Source organism: Salvia miltiorrhiza, chromosome 3 (assembly GCF_028751815.1).
Source record: "Salvia miltiorrhiza cultivar Shanhuang (shh) chromosome 3, IMPLAD_Smil_shh, whole genome shotgun sequence".
Taxonomy (NCBI): domain Eukaryota; kingdom Viridiplantae; phylum Streptophyta; class Magnoliopsida; order Lamiales; family Lamiaceae; genus Salvia; species Salvia miltiorrhiza.
Genome location: NC_080389.1, coordinates 62,919,648 through 62,933,443, shown reverse-complemented (window position 1 = coordinate 62,933,443; position 13,796 = coordinate 62,919,648). Strand labels below are relative to the sequence as shown.

Sequence of the window (13,796 nt, the reverse complement as noted above, 5' to 3'; positions counted from 1 at the left end):
AAACTTTGTACGAATATTTACCACACTCCCATCTATACCCCAGAAATTTCTCATAATATAATAGAAACGGGAATGCATCGAAATAAGGGCGTCAACTTACCCTTGTCCAAGTGAGCACTAATGGAAGTTGTTCGCCGGGGTTTTTTTCTGGTCGTCGTTCCGCGATGGGGTTTAGCCGCGAAGGTCTACGACTTAGTTTTCCTCGTGCGAGATAGATCAGGCTACACAACGGTGGTTTCTTGTAGTAGCCCGCTATTTTATTTTATGATTAAGAGTAATAAATGCAATATTTATTTTTACATATTTCAGTTGATTTAATCCAGTGTTTAATATTCAGTTAATTCAGCTCAGAGTTCTGAATTAGATGCCATTACCTGAGATGACCACGATTGAATTATTGAGTAGTCAATGATTTATTTCAAAATGATAATTGACTTAGCGAAGTCGAGTTATTATTTTATTTATAACCGAAATATTATTTCTATCTATTACTTTACTCAATCATGGTTTTAATCCCGACTAATAGAGCGAGTTAAATTAGATATTTAATTCGCAGAGGCTTTATAAAGATTAGTAGAATCCGAAAAAAAAAAAATTAGATTTATAGATCCTCAATTGATACAAAAACTACTATGGGATTCTATTTGTCACCTCAAGACTTTCCAACACTTACAATCATAGTCCTCTTTCCTACTCTATTGCATACTACACGCATGCTCTCCAACAAATACCATCAACAATCATTTCCACACTACTATTTACTATCTAGTGCAAAAAGAAAAAAAGGGAAAGGAGTGCTACTTTGTCAAAAAGAAGGAAAAGAGAAAGTAAGAAACTTTATCAAAAGAAGGAAAAGAAAAATAGGAAGATGAAATGTGTGTGCAAAAGGGTTGCTACAACAGCAACATTTCCCCTCTGCAGCCTTAATTCACGCAAGGTCCATCAGCCACCTTACGCCTCCACCCATTTAATGTTCAGCCAACAAAACTAAGCATTCATTTCCTTAGACACCAATGCTACAGCCACCCTACCTCTGTACCATCCCCGTAGAGTGCTCAAATATATCAGCCAACATCCATCCTTAGTTCACCAGAATTCGAAGAAAGAAAGAGAGGAGGAGACTTCAATTGCTGCATCCAAAACTCCAAGCAAATCCCCACTGAACTAAAGGAAAACGCATCAGCTAATCAAGCACGAAATACACAAGGTATTCACACCATCTCAGTTTTTTTTTTTCAAATCCAGTGCATGCATCATACCATCAATCCCATGTTTGAATAAGATACAGAGTATACAGATGAGTGTATGCATAAAGGGACTTAGCAATCACAGGAAGTTAGTTTATATACATGTTCTTCATGAGGCAAATGCATTAAGAGCTCTTATCAAACAGATGCAATCACATGACTAGTATTGATCTCTCGCATTTAGTAATATAGGAGCCAAGAGAGTTGAGCTATGAATTGCCAAAAACTAGAAGTTCTTCTTCACAACAGAGTATTACTGGACTTAGCATTTAGGAGGGAAGAGAGAGGCTTACTCAAGGTATTTTGCTGTACCTGATTTTCATTGAAGGGGGACGGATGCCGGTTGATGTCGACGCTAACCGCGAGGAAAAAGGAGGGGGCTGACTGCCCTGCTCCGCGGGACTTCAGGAAGAGGGCGCTGTTCTACCGCTTGTCGAAGGCTCGGAGAGATGGGAGAGTACCCCTCACCGGAGCCGTACAGTGCCCACGACTTCTTCCGGAGCCGAGGTGAACCCCGGGTTCAACCCCAAGGAAGAAGAGGCGGAGATCGCCGGACTCGTGCGCAGCAGCGGCAAATCTCGCCGATTCTGGAGTGCAGCGGCACGGCGAAGCCGAAGATTCCAGTAGCAGCAGCGGCGTTGGGGCTCGGGGAATCGACGGAGGCAGCGGAAATCTCGAAGGCAGCCGACGACGCAGAAATAGGCAACCGTGAGCAGGCCTCTGCTTTGCTAGAGATGAAGGGACGACTGAATCGGGACCGGAATGACTCGGAGGAGGCGGCCGAGACCAGAACGCGGCGACGATTTCCAGAAGTCTAGGGCACGATTTTGGGCTCTGGCGGAGGAGAGAGCGAGACGACGCTGCCAACCATTCGCCGGTTGCTCAGTGACAGCGGCGGGCGCTCGCGGATCTCCAGAAATGCCGCGGCGGCGGCGAGTTTGCTTTGCCGGAGTTGAGCCAGAGGGCCGAAAGAGAGGGAGAGAACAGGAGAACAAGGGGGCGGCAGCGGCGCCTCGCCGTTGCCAACAGAGGGAGATGGAGAAGCAGCTAGCGGTCGTGTCACCGCCGGAGGGAACGATGGAGGTGGTGACGTCGTGCTGGCCGGATTTGGTGGGCTGAGAACGAGAGAGAGAAGAGAGGGAGGGGGTCGACGGATTGAGAGAAAGAGAGAGACGAGTTGGGTGAATAAGAGGGTTGGGCCATTTCCTTGGGCTTTAGTTTAATGGGCCTTTGTTATTTATTTAATTTGGGCTTTTCCCTTTTAATTGTAATTGGGCCGAAAATTGGGCTTTGATTTATTTTACTTTGGGCCGAATTATATAACTCTCTGGGCCGATTCTTTTATTTAAAACCCAACTGCATTTTTGTATGAATTGGGCTCCTGTTTTGTTTAATTTTGGGCTCCTATAGTAATTGTTTTTGGGCCGAATTATTTTAAAAAGATGGGCTTTAATTATTCTATAAGAATTGGGCTGAGATATTATTATTAATAGACTTCTATTTCCAAATTCCATATGTATATTGTTGGGCCGGTTATTGTTTCATTTGGGCCGATTTTAATAGAGTAGAATGGGTTGAACGATTATTTCAGTTGGACCTTATTTATTTAATTGCAGTTGGGCCTTGCATACTTGATTTAAACTTAGCCCAACTGTTAATTATTTATTTATTGGGCCAAGATTTATTTAATTACTTGAGCCGATGAATATTTTCAATTGGGCCTCTCATGTTAATTATTCAAGCCCATTTTTACTTAATTAATTATTAGGCTGCCTTATGTTGAGCCTTTTAATTATTTAATCTTATAACATTACTTATTCCTATTTATTAAGCCGATTAATTATGAGGTTATAAAGCGAATAAGCTGAAGTATTTATTTATTTTCTTTTGACTACGAGGAGCGGGGTTTATTTAATTGACGGATTAGAACACCCCGAAGAGAACGGATTAATTTTTGTTAATTATCCGGCTTCATGAGACGAGACTTAGCTTTTGTTTAAATCCGATAATCTGGATTAACAATAGAGAATTCCCTGATTATTATCTCAGAATAATAGTTCATGCATACGAGATTCATGCATAGTTAAATTGCGCATTCTCATTTAATTGAGAATTTTTCCTCGATTTAAAGTCTTACGTTATTTTCTCGGATTAAAGGTCGAGAGCAAGAATAAGAGCTCGTCAAGGAGTCATTAATCTGTAGTAAAGCTTTGCTAACAGGTGGGCATTACTTTCATATATATCAAATGAGTTTAATGTTACAATTTAATAAGTTATTCAGTTACAAAATCTTTAAACTGAAAATTATTTCAACTGTTGTCTTGCCATAAATGTTTAAATTTTGGTATGATATCTATCTGATGTGTTATGTAATCGAATTCGGGTCCTGAGCAGTTGATAGCTATCCTGCCAGGGCTAGTGTACACCAGTGACCGTGAGTCATCTAGCGGGTTGGCCGGTCAAGTGTTCGTGAGAGGTGGCCACCTCTCCGGCACAAAGTTTCAGATATGATAGATTACAAGAGAACTTAGTCTGCAGACGAACTTTAAGAATCACAAATGAATTTAGTAAGCTTGGGCCTTTAGCGAAAAACTCCCTTGCTGTACTGTTTATGATGGCATGACAATTTACAACTTTACGAAGTATGTTATATTTCATAGTAGGCATATGTGCCCACTGAGTACCTTTGTACTCAGCCCTGCATGTATTTCTAAATGTGCAGGTTGAGCAGTAGCCGATGGTGATGAAGTGACGAGCAGGAATTTCTTTTGTCTCGACAGTATATATATATTTTGAAAAACTCTTGGGTACATGTCTTCATACATGTAATCAGAAACCTTATTACTTCCGCTGTGTACTCAAAGAAGTCTTATGTTATTTTGGCTAAGTTGGAAATATTCGAACTTACTAGTTCAATCGAATCATTACAACTAAACCTTCGTTATATATATTAGATGTTTCCTTCGTTATTAATGAAAAATACGATCCTTCTCTATTTATTTATTTCCCTTTTCTACTCCCGCTTCTTATCTCCCTCCCTTAGTCATGGTTTCCCGGTATAATTATCCTTAATTAAGTCCGGTCGTGACAGAGTGGTATCAGAGCAGTTCCTTTGCTCTGAACCCTAGAGTTAGCCCATTTTTCTAGTATGATCACTAGTATATATGAGTCAGTCAACCAAAGCTCATCATTTCATCACATCGTCATGCTCAGCAAGAAAGAAGGTGGTAATGATTTTAAAACGTTGAAAAGTTCACGTTTCATGCGAATGTACCGATGCTTACATGCCAGTTTTATGCTTTTTGATGGATTAGATATCTCAATGAACTTAGATGCGTTGAGAATGCATGATCACTGTTACGAGAAGAACAGTAGAAACTAGAAACTCAGTTATATCTCACTATAGCTATAGTGAGGAGCCCTGAAAGAAAAAAAAAAAATCAATTATCACTTCAAGAGACGCGAGAATTTAATGAGATGAGATGAAAAGAAGAGTGTCACACATGAGTCGGTGACATGGGCATAGTCCTTGTTCGGGCTGTTCACAAGTGGCAGAATACCGAACCAACTATTGCCTTATCCGATAAGAACTTACTTGAGACATTGCTCATAGCGATAAGTGTGACTTATGTAATTAGCTAGCAGTTGTGTAATGAGCTAAGCCTCATTTTAAACCCCTCAATTATCACCAGTTATGGCGTGAAGAGAACCTTCATGATTTATGATTGAACTTCAGAATTAGACTCACATAGAGTCATAAAGCTTTGTGTAAAGATGTTATAGTGTTGCAATTAGAACTGTCACCTTACAACTTCAGATATTCGGAACTTTTTACTACAGTTACCAATTACATTACACACGAGCATGATTTAGAACCCCTATTGATTATGATTGCCTACTACGAACCGGAAAGATGAGATGTGACGTGGGTAACTAGAAGTTACCGACCATTATAATTGACCAGAGAAATCTACACAAGTGCGTAAGACGATAAGAGTTCCCGAAGATGGTTTGGAGTTTAACAAGAGCTAGAAGTATCGACAACGGTTCGATGCTAAAGTCAATATATTGAGATTCTAATGAGACCCTGAGAGTATACTCAAGTTAAGTATACATACATTAGATGATCAGGGACATTTCCCCGGTTAGAACGTCTCGAGTGAAACATCCAGTTTAGTAATCAGAATGAAAGCAATAACTAAAGTCGTTCCATGATTTAGTATTGTGTGTGCTGACACATACCTTGCAAAGATGCTCAGAGATGCAAAATCCATTTCCTGTAAAGGCGTGAGAGAGTGCTTCGAATTACATAAATGCATTACAAGCATTATGAGAATGAACGCTAGATACAAGAAGTACGATATTAAGATAGTTCAAAGGATGAATATTGAATAAGGTCGAATGCGTTTAAATGGTCTTGTTTCGTGTAAAGAAGATTTTAAGAAAGTGTTGATTTTAGGAAGAAGACCCCAAGCTTGGGAAGCTTCAGCGTATTTTCAATGATAAATTTTAGATGTGAAAAAAAAAAAAAAAAAAGTAGAGATCTGAGACCAGAAGTACCTTTTGCAGCCCAATAAACAAAGAGTTACCAAGTTCGGAAAAGTAATTCCGTGTGACTGAGAAATAATTATGTTGGACCTGGCCAGTCCACATGACCAAAATCTCAGTAGTCGTCATATATGGGTCTCTAAACCTATATATTTAAACTTTCATCTGAAAAGCCAAGCGGGTTCAAATTATTAGGTCATTTCGTTTCGACCTTTTAGTCAATTCATTTCTACCCTAAGGTCATTCCTTTTCAATTGTTTGACAAAATTGTTGAAACACTTTGCCAAATTGTCTTTTGTGATTTAAATCATTGTGGTTTATTAGTTGTTAGTAGATTTTCGGTGACCTAAAGACAAACAAGTATTCACCAGATTAAATCCATCTAGCACGTATGCCTCGACCGAAGGGTCAAGCACGTGATCCAACTAGACCATCTCTTATGGATTTAGTAGAACGTTATTTGTGTTTTTCAGAAATGTTGATTGTTCTGATGCTTTTTATGCCCTTATGCTGGCTTAGTTGTTTGACTAGTACTAGTACTGAAACGCTGGTTCACAGGGCGTAATGTGACTAAGTTCTTTTGTGATAACTGCTAGACAACCAGTCCACCACGTGTAGTACTTGGATAGATGAGTAGATCTATATCCAAATGTTAATGAAATAGTCTTTATTGATGTAAATTTCCTATGTCTATTCAGCAACCTATTTGGTGTTTTGCGGCAAGTCACTTCTGCCACGTGTTACTTATATACTTGCATGAGAAAGAGTCCGAACAAGATTTGAAAATCAAGAAACAATTTACAGAAGTGATGATATGCATCTGTATGTTTTATAATGCGTTAATGACTATATGTCAACTCATCAGTATGCCACCAAATGAGGGTGTCCGAGAGGAGGGAAAAAAAAAAAAAAAAAAAAAAAAAAAAAAAAATTCCCCGAGATAATGGAAAAAGCCCAGTACCGGGGCCAGAACAAGCCCCACTAGCCATACAACAAAAATGTAGAATAGAATAACTATTTCTACGAGAAAATCCACTTGTCTTCGATAAGATAGGAGATCCTACGAAGGCTGAGAAGCTAGTGAGCGCATCTTCAATTTCTTACGCAGGAACGTCTCGCGTATCCTTTCAACTGACTTATGGTGGGAAGCAAGGAAGAAGACAATGACACCTGAGCAGTTAGGGAATTTAACGTGGGAATAGTTTAAGACTGGAATATATGACAAGTATACACCCAAAAGCTATTGCAAAAAGAAAAGAAATGGAATTTTACAATCCGAAGCAGGGAAGAACAAAAATTACTCCATCCGACATGATGTTCTGCGATACATCAAGATATGCGCTAGAGCAAGCAGACACATATGAAAAGATGGTTAAAAGAATTCTGTGTCGGACTGAGGCACGAGATTAGAATGGCTTTGGCAAGCTATGGTGGATCGTCTTACGTGGAATCGCTTAGCAAAGCGTTAGGCATTGAGGCAACAATACTGGGAGAGAGACCAGCAACTGCGCCTACGTCTGCACCTCCACAAACTCGGGCTCAAAACTTTTGAGAAAGAAAAAAAAGAATGGGATATAGTAACCCTGGCCAAGCTAAGGAAAGGGCCATGGCAGGGGCAGACGTCACAGCAACGTAGCTATGACACCTCAAAACAGATGGGGGATAACAAGTATGTGACTCCACCCTGCCCAAAGTGGAACAAGAACCATAGGAAACTCTCCAGGACTGGTAATGAAGGTTGTTGCATAGTAACTGGAATGAACATTATACAAATCGTTACCCGAATAAGCAACAAAGGGTGGGTCTCAGGCTAAACTCGCCTGTTCAGAATCTGCATTTGAGCAACCCAAGCTTTGCCCAACCATACCAAGAGCAGTAACCACACCAGCGATAGCAACAACAACAATAATAGCACATGTGTGCTTGAATTTAGAGCTAAGCATAAAAATTATTCAAGTTGGAGTGAACAACTCGTATGTTATACCGATGGGAGACGTGGACATAATTCTAGGAATGAACTGGCTGGCTGAGAATTACGCCACCATCCTATGTAATGAAAGACGGATATCATTCCGATCTCCAGGAAGGAAACCGTCACATTTCCACGGAATTAGTATGGGGAGAAGAAAGATGATCATCTCCGCCCTACAAGCAACGAAAATGATGAAGAAGGGACACCCAGCCTACCTCGTGTATTTACACGGAGAACTTGGAGCTGAGAAGGGCATAGAAGATGTAGCAATTGTACGGGAATTTTCAGATGTATTTCCAGAGATTCTGTCAGGGCCACCACCGGACAGACCAATTGAGTTTACCATTGATTTGGAGCCCGGGGCAGCTCCCACTTCAAAGGCACCGTACCGGATGGCTCCTAAAGAGTTGGAAGAACTCAAGATACAACTGCAAGAACTTTTGGAACTTGGATTCATTAGGCCAAGTGTATCACCTTGGGGTGCACCCGTACTTTTCGTGAAGAAAATGGATGGCACATTGCGAATGTGCATAGACTATAGAGAACTGAACAAAGTGACACTTAAGAACAAATATCCTTTACCAAGGATAGATGACCTTTTCGACCAGCTCAAGGGAGCAAGCGTGTTCTCGAAGATTGATTTGCGGTCTGGTTATCACCAGCTAAAGATTCGACCAGAAGATGTACCTAAGACGGCGTTTCGAACTAGGTATGACCACTACGAATTTGTAGTTGTGCCATTCGGGCTAACCAACGCGCCAGCCGTGTTCATGGACCTCATGAATCGGGTGTTCCATCCGTACTTAGACAAATTTGTTTTGGTATTCATAGATGACATCCTGATCTACTCGAAAAAAAAGAGAAAGACCATGAGGAACATTTGAAAATTATCCTAGAAACGTTGAGGACGAAGCGCCTTTATGCCAAATTCAGCAAGTGCGAGTTTTGGCTCAGCGAAGTCACGTTTTTAGGACATATTGTGTCATCAGAAGGGATTAAAGTGGACCCTGAGAAAGTGCAAGCGATGCGCGAATGGAAATCGCCTACTAACCCTAATGAGATAAGAAGTTTCTTGGAACTAGCAAGTTGCTATCAGAGATTCATAGAAGGATTTTCCAAAATAGCAAGACCAATGACCCTATTACTCAGGAAGGGAATTAAATTTCTTTGGACAAGAGTATGTGAAAAAAAAAAAAAAAAAAAAAAAAAATTCAAGAAGCTCAAGGAGAAGTTAACCATAGCTGTTCCAGTAGCTAACAAAGAATATATGATTTATACAGACGTGTCCAAGGAGAGTACTTAGTTGCATGTTAACGCAAGAAGGAAGAGTGGCAACATACGCATCACGATGGCATTAACCACATGAATTGAACTAGCCAACTCATAAACTAGAATTAACTGCAGTAAAGACCATAAAAGTTTGAAATACTTTTTCGAGATATTTTTTTTAGCAAGAAGACCTTAACATGAGACAGTAAAGATGGCTCGAACTAGCGCAGGACCGCGACTGTAGTATTAACTACCACCCAGGCAAAGCTAACAAGGTAGACGACTCCTTGAGTCGTAAGACTCAACTTAAGTTGGGATCTCCCCTCACTCAGGAAGAGGAACCCATGAAAGATTTTAGTAGAATGAATTTAGAAGTGGTTCAACCACTAGAATCTGTAGAAGGGATTATTGCCACGATGGTAATAACACCCAACTTTATAGGAAAGCTGATAATGCGAAAAAAAAAAAAAAAAATGGGAATGAGACCTTGGAGAAAATACGTTTAACAATAAGATCAGGAGACGTATCATGAGACGTGGATAATGCGTTGATGTTGATCAAAGATTGTGTGTGTTCACACGATGAACAATTCAGAGATGAGATAATGAGCGAAGCTCATGACACGCCATATACTGGCCACCCAGGAAGTATAAAATGTACAAAGACTTGAAAGAAGAATTCCGATGGAAAGATATAGCTACACTTGTTGAGAGATGCCTAGCATGCCAACGAGTGAAGGCTTTGTACCATAGACCATATGAAAATTTCAACCATTGGAGATTTCATAATGGAAGTTAGAGCACTTTGCAACAGATGTCGTGACTAGTTTACGAAGTCGAAAAGAGGGAGTGCTGCCATCTGGGTAATAATGGAGCGACTTGCGAAATGAGCTCGTTTTATATTAATATCGATCACATACGGATCAGACAAGTTAGGCCAATTATATGTTTGAGAAATTGTGCGTTCCACGGTATGCTCGTGTCAATCACTTTGGACTGAGATTCGAAGTTTACATCCAGATTATGTATGAACTTGTAGAAGAAATTAGGCACAAGGTTAAATTTCAGTACCACCTTTTGCCCACAAACATATAGATGGTTCAGAGAATAATTCAGACTCTCGAAGATACGTTAAAAGTAGTACAAGGCAAAGGTGAAAGTGATGAACAGTGATGTCATCGATTGAGTTTACCTACAATAATAGTTATCAGGCAACAATCAATATGGCGCCTTATGAGGTAATGCATGGAAGAAAATATAGATCACCACTCTACTGAGATAAAGTAGGTGAAAGGAGAATTTTAGGACCAGAGATGATTGAGATAATCTGACAGAAATCAAGATGAGAGAGTACCCAGAACCTTTTTGCAATGATATGCAAATTTCGGGACGAAATTTTTGTTAAGAGGGGTAGTATGTAGTAGCCCGCTATTTTATTTTATGATTAAGAGTAATAAATGCAATATTTATTTTTACATATTTCAGTTGATTTAATCCAGTGTTTAATATTCAGTTAATTCAGCTCAGAGTTCTGAATTAGATGCCATTACCTGAGATGACCACGATTGAATTATTGAGTAGTCAATGATTTATTTCAAAATGATAATTGACTTAGCGAAGTCGAGTTATTATTTTATTTATAACCGAAATATTATTTCTATCTATTACTTTACTCAATCATGGTTTTAATCCCGACTAATAGAGCGAGTTAAATTAGATATTTAATTCGCAGAGGCTTTATAAAGATTAGTAGAATCCGAAAAAAAAAAAATTAGATTTATAGATCCTCAATTGATACAAAAACTACTATGGGATTCTATTTGTCACCTCAAGACTTTCCAACACTTACAATCATAGTCCTCTTTCCTACTCTATTGCATACTACACGCATGCTCTCCAACAAATACCATCAACAATCATTTCCACACTACTATTTACTATCTAGTGCAAAAAGAAAAAAAGGGAAAGGAGTGCTACTTTGTCAAAAAGAAGGAAAAGAGAAAGTAAGAAACTTTATCAAAAGAAGGAAAAGAAAAATAGGAAGATGAAATGTGTGTGCAAAAGGGTTGCTACAACAGCAACATTTCCCCTCTGCAGCCTTAATTCACGCAAGGTCCATCAGCCACCTTACGCCTCCACCCATTTAATGTTCAGCCAACAAAACTAAGCATTCATTTCCTTAGACACCAATGCTACAGCCACCCTACCTCTGTACCATCCCCGTAGAGTGCTCAAATATATCAGCCAACATCCATCCTTAGTTCACCAGAATTCGAAGAAAGAAAGAGAGGAGGAGACTTCAATTGCTGCATCCAAAACTCCAAGCAAATCCCCACTGAACTAAAGGAAAACGCATCAGCTAATCAAGCACGAAATACACAAGGTATTCACACCATCTCAGTTTTTTTTTTTCAAATCCAGTGCATGCATCATACCATCAATCCCATGTTTGAATAAGATACAGAGTATACAGATGAGTGTATGCATAAAGGGACTTAGCAATCACAGGAAGTTAGTTTATATACATGTTCTTCATGAGGCAAATGCATTAAGAGCTCTTATCAAACAGATGCAATCACATGACTAGTATTGATCTCTCGCATTTAGTAATATAGGAGCCAAGAGAGTTGAGCTATGAATTGCCAAAAACTAGAAGTTCTTCTTCACAACAGAGTATTACTGGACTTAGCATTTAGGAGGGAAGAGAGAGGCTTACTCAAGGTATTTTGCTGTACCTGATTTTCATTGAAGGGGGACGGATGCCGGTTGATGTCGACGCTAACCGCGAGGAAAAAGGAGGGGGCTGACTGCCCTGCTCCGCGGGACTTCAGGAAGAGGGCGCTGTTCTACCGCTTGTCGAAGGCTCGGAGAGATGGGAGAGTACCCCTCACCGGAGCCGTACAGTGCCCACGACTTCTTCCGGAGCCGAGGTGAACCCCGGGTTCAACCCCAAGGAAGAAGAGGCGGAGATCGCCGGACTCGTGCGCAGCAGCGGCAAATCTCGCCGATTCTGGAGTGCAGCGGCACGGCGAAGCCGAAGATTCCAGTAGCAGCAGCGGCGTTGGGGCTCGGGGAATCGACGGAGGCGGCGGAAATCTCGAAGGCAGCCGACGACGCAGAAATAGGCAACCGTGAGCAGGCCTCTGCTTTGCTAGAGATGAAGGGACGACTGAATCGGGACCGGAATGACTCGGAGGAGGCGGCCGAGACCAGAACGCGGCGACGATTTCCAGAAGTCTAGGGCACGATTTTGGGCTCTGGCGGAGGAGAGAGCGAGACGACGCTGCCAACCATTCGCCGGTTGCTCAGTGACAGCGGCGGGCGCTCGCGGATCTCCAGAAATGCCGCGGCGGCGGCGAGTTTGCTTTGCCGGAGTTGAGCCAGAGGGCCGAAAGAGAGGGAGAGAACAGGAGAACAAGGGGGCGGCAGCGGCGCCTCGCCGTTGCCAACAGAGGGAGATGGAGAAGCAGCTAGCGGTCGTGTCACCGCCGGAGGGAACGATGGAGGTGGTGACGTCGTGCTGGCCGGATTTGGTGGGCTGAGAACGAGAGAGAGAAGAGAGGGAGGGGGTCGACGGATTGAGAGAAAGAGAGAGACGAGTTGGGTGAATAAGAGGGTTGGGCCATTTCCTTGGGCTTTAGTTTAATGGGCCTTTGTTATTTATTTAATTTGGGCTTTTCCCTTTTAATTGTAATTGGGCCGAAAATTGGGCTTTGATTTATTTTACTTTGGGCCGAATTATATAACTCTCTGGGCCGATTCTTTTATTTAAAACCCAACTGCATTTTTGTATGAATTGGGCTCCTGTTTTGTTTAATTTTGGGCTCCTATAGTAATTGTTTTTGGGCCGAATTATTTTAAAAAGATGGGCTTTAATTATTCTATAAGAATTGGGCTGAGATATTATTATTAATAGACTTCTATTTCCAAATTCCATATGTATATTGTTGGGCCGGTTATTGTTTCATTTGGGCCGATTTTAATAGAGTAGAATGGGTTGAACGATTATTTCAGTTGGACCTTATTTATTTAATTGCAGTTGGGCCTTGCATACTTGATTTAAACTTAGCCCAACTGTTAATTATTTATTTATTGGGCCAAGATTTATTTAATTACTTGAGCCGATGAATATTTTCAATTGGGCCTCTCATGTTAATTATTCAAGCCCATTTTTACTTAATTAATTATTAGGCTGCCTTATGTTGAGCCTTTTAATTATTTAATCTTATAACATTACTTATTCCTATTTATTAAGCCGATTAATTATGAGGTTATAAAGCGAATAAGCTGAAGTATTTATTTATTTTCTTTTGACTACGAGGAGCGGGGTTTATTTAATTGACGGATTAGAACACCCCGAAGAGAACGGATTAATTTTTGTTAATTATCCGGCTTCATGAGACGAGACTTAGCTTTTGTTTAAATCCGATAATCTGGATTAACAATAGAGAATTCCCTGATTATTATCTCAGAATAATAGTTCATGCATACGAGATTCATGCATAGTTAAATTGCGCATTCTCATTTAATTGAGAATTTTTCCTCGATTTAAAGTCTTACGTTATTTTCTCGGATTAAAGGTCGAGAGCAAGAATAAGAGCTCGTCAAGGAGTCATTAATCTGTAGTAAAGCTTTGCTAACAGGTGGGCATTACTTTCATATATATCAAATGAGTTTAATGTTACAATTTAATAAGTTATTCAGTTACAAAATCTTTAAACTGAAAATTATTTCAACTGTTGTCTTGCCATAAATGTTTAA

The 13,796-nt window shown here is 40.3% G+C and overlaps 2 long non-coding RNA genes across 2 annotated transcripts; both read right to left on the bottom strand.

Annotated features, from left to right (window-relative positions):
* Positions 1–615: 615 nt before the first annotated feature.
* LOC131015496 (uncharacterized) lies at positions 616–1,692 on the bottom strand. Its single transcript, XR_009098556.1, has 2 exons — positions 1,560–1,692; positions 616–1,159 (listed from the first exon to the last, which is right to left on the bottom strand). It is a non-coding gene; the product is annotated as an uncharacterized LOC131015496 (long non-coding RNA).
* A 9,134-nt stretch (positions 1,693–10,826) lies between these two features.
* LOC131015495 (uncharacterized) lies at positions 10,827–11,909 on the bottom strand. The gene is made up of 2 exons (XR_009098555.1): positions 11,771–11,909; positions 10,827–11,370 (listed from the first exon to the last, which is right to left on the bottom strand). It is a non-coding gene; the product is annotated as an uncharacterized LOC131015495 (long non-coding RNA).
* Between the last annotated feature and the right edge of the window lie 1,887 nt (positions 11,910–13,796).